Here is a 3,962-nt window from a genome sequence, read left to right on the forward strand (position 1 = left end):
GTTCTTATTCCAACACCAGCAACATGGCTGTTCTCCAGGGTCCACTGGGAACTTTGACTGTGGGGAGGCCACACAGTCTCTACCAAATGTCCTCTCAGCAGGAGAACCACCTCTCCCTGTGTGGCCTGAGGACCCCTCAGACCTTGCTGTCTCCTCCTAGGGATTCGTCCTTCCCACCAAAGCTCTGCCAGGTATCGAACTGCAGAGATGCAGACTCTGTGCTCCCCTGTTCATAGAGCCTTAATGGTATCCAAACTTTCTCCTTTCTCCCTTTCTTGTTTAGTCCCTTATGGATGTCTTCACTCTTTCTCTCCAGTTGCCTTCAGGGCATCTCTCTGCAAGTGAAAACAGAATCCTACCTTCTGTGGCTTCTCTCTGCCCCAGTTTACCTCTCCCTGCTGCATACCTGCCAAGTTCTGTGGTTCAAGTTATGCTGATTGTTGAGTTAATCCTCAGATCAAATTTCTAGGTGTACAAGATGGTTTGGTGTTGATCTAGCTGCATTTCAGGGAAGAGAGACGCAAAAAACTTCCATGCTGCTCCACTGTCTTGGCCCCTTCCCTCTTCTTTGAATTTCTTCTTGCCCATTCTTTCTAATTAAATTCGGTATTACTTTCTAATGTTCTGTAACAACATGCCCCAAACCTAAGCAGTTTGTAATAATGCACACTTATTATCTTACAGTTTCCATCAGTCATGAATCTGGGCACAGCTTATCTAGATCCTGTGCTTCATGGTCTCTCCATCAAGAAGTTAGCCCAGGATCTACAGTCTCATCTGAAGGTTCAACTGGGGAAGGATCAAATCACCAAACTCATTCAGTGCTTGTGGGCAGCATTCAGTTTGTCACAGGCTGTTGGACTAAAAATAAAAACCTCAATATCTTGCTCGCTGCTAGCAAGACATTTCTGTCATTTCCTTGCTACATGTGCCTCTCCAACAAAGATGCTTATTTTATCAAAGTATGCAGGCCAAAAAGACAACAATGAGGATCTGGTAGCAAGATGAAAGTCACAATATTTTAGAACTGAATCACAGAAATGACAGCCCATCCCTTTGTCATACCTATTGCTTAGAACCAAGTCATTAAATCCATCACACATTAGGGGGGGAGAAGATTATACAAAGACACAAATATCAATGGGAGGTGGGGGGAGAATCATTCATTGGGAACCATCTTAAAAGTCTGACTACAACATTCTTCTAATAGGTCTTTTTGAAATTTCTCTTATACCTTGGAATTAGTTCTCTCATATATCTTCCTTCATAGTCTATAGATTTACAAAAATAAATATAACAAAAATCAAGTTTTCTGTTTTATATCTTAAGAATCTTAAAGAAAGTAATTTAAAAATCATTTTTCTAATAATGAATTGATAGACATTTTTTATATTTGTAGGTCTTTAAGGTATTTGTATTCCTTTAATGGGAAAAAGAAAAACTATCACCATGTTATTTGTAACACTGGCAAGTTTAAAATCTCAATCTTCAGTGTATGTAAGTTATGATATCAGAGGGAATAATATTTAATGATTAAAATCATGTTGTGGCAAAACATTTATGACATTAGAAACACCAATACTGTTAAATGAAAAAAATCAAGGTCTAAAGCAATATATTGAGCATGATCACAATATCAAAATATTACATATTACATATCAAAATATGTAAGTAAACAAACACGAATACTCCTGGAAGTATGCACAATAAAATATTAACAATGTTTATCTTCGGATATTAAAATCTCAAGTGATTTTTGCTCTTCACAGTATCTTCAGAATCTGAATACTTTATTATTAAGTTATTGTATTTATTAACTACTTATTAAACATTATTTAAAAGTAATCGTTTTCTTCTTTCCTTTCAAAAAAGTAAAACCTAAAATATATTTCTTACTAGCAATTAATACATGTGATCAATATTATCCAAAAATTCCTAATAAAATCTTCAAATAATCCTTATAATACGAGTTTTGAAATTCAAGTAATATAGATTTTTAAAGTTACAGAATATTGAGAAACTTACAATCTTACACAGTAAAGACGATATTATCTGTTAATTCTAAGAACAAAAAGGATGATAAATACTCTAAAACTCTTCCAGGTGAAATCTCTTTGGAGCATAAGGTGAGTGGAGTATAAATTAATAAAGCTTTAAAACAAATTTTTGTACTATTTGCGGGTCTATTTTGTACAATCCTCTATAGCTTAAAATTCAGTTTGTTGGCTCAGGAAATATCCAAGTTACATATAGAATTTTCCTATTTGCTATATTAAATCATTTTAAAATGTCTAACAGCATTTTCTAATTTATTGAATTTGTGTTCCTACCTTAAACTTTTACTATAAGTTACTGACTTTTAAATTTTCAATAAATAAGGCTTCTTCCACTTTTGTCACATTATTGGAAACAGACCCAAAACTTAAAACAAAAAGCCCATTCATCACCTAGAGAACACTGTTATATCCAAAATTCAGTTCTTCCACAGCTTCTACCAGATACAATTCATTTGCTTAAAAAATTTTTTTTAATTTTTTAAGAGACTAATGAGAAAATGAAAAAAATGAAAAGGAGAAGCTTCCCAAATCTCTCTAAAGACAGAGTTAGCCAGGTGAAATTGTCTAAACAATCTTTTTTCATAAATATTGTTAGTTTTATTATATCCTTCATGACTACATTTTGATACAGCCACAGTCTTTGCCTTGAATAATGTTCCTTTTCTGAATATGGAAATAATACATAATCACTGTTGAGATTTGGAAAATAGACAAAGGTACAAGAAAGAACAACAAAGTCACCCACAATTGTACTACCTAGACTTTACTATTGTTAGTATTTATATAGTTTTTACTCCATAGCAAATTTTTTCTAGATATGTCTCCTGAGGTAAGAGAAACAAAAGCAGAAATAAACTATTGGGACTACATCAAAATAAAAAGCTTCTGCACAGCAAAGGAAACAATGAACAAAACTGAAAGGCAGCCTACAAAATAGGAAGAGATATTTGCAAATGATATATGTGAAAAGGGTTAATATCCAAAATGTATAAAAAAGTTCTAAACCTCACACCCCAAAATGAACAATTAAATTTAAAAATGGGCAGAAGACATGAATAGACAGTTTTCCTAAGATGATGCCCAGGTGGCCAACAGATGCACGAAAAGATTCTCAACATCACTGATCACCAGAGAAATATAAATCACAACTACAATGAGGTATCACTTCACACCTGTTAGAATGGCTAAAATTAATGACACAAGAAACAACAGGTACTGGTGAGGATGAGGAAAAAGGAATCCATTTGCACTGTTGGTGGGAATGCAAACTGAGCACCACTATGGAAAACAGTGTGGAAGTTCTTCAAAAAGTTAAAAATTCAACAGCCCTGTGATCCAGCTATTACACTACTGGGTATTTACCCAAAGAATACAAAAGCACCAATTCAAAAGGATACATGGATCCTTGTGTTTATAGCTGCACTATTTACAATAACCAAGATATGGAAGCGGCCCAAGTTTCCATAGATTGATGAATGCATAAAGAAGATGCGGTATATTTATAAAATGGAATACTATTTAGCCATTAAAAAAGAATGAAATCTTGACATTTGCAACATGGATGGAGCTAGAGAGCATTATGCTAAGCGAAATTAAGTCAGAGAAAGACAAAGACTATACAATCTCACTCATGTGTGGAATTTAAGAAACAAAATAAATGAACAAAGTGGGGAAAAAAGAGAGGCAAACCAAGACACAGACTCTGATGGTTACCAGAGTGGGGTGAGGGGGATGAGGGGCTGGGCTAAATAGGCGCTGAGGATTAAGGAGTGCACTTGTCATGATGAGCACCGGGTGATGTATGCAAGTGTTGAATCACTGTATTGTACACCTGAAACTAACATTACATTGTACTTTAACTGAAATTGAAATAAATCTTAAAAGGGAAAAATGTGTTTTATTAAC

The sequence above is a fragment of the Suricata suricatta genome, chromosome 8 (assembly GCF_006229205.1).
Source record: "Suricata suricatta isolate VVHF042 chromosome 8, meerkat_22Aug2017_6uvM2_HiC, whole genome shotgun sequence".
Classification (NCBI taxonomy): domain Eukaryota; kingdom Metazoa; phylum Chordata; class Mammalia; order Carnivora; family Herpestidae; genus Suricata; species Suricata suricatta.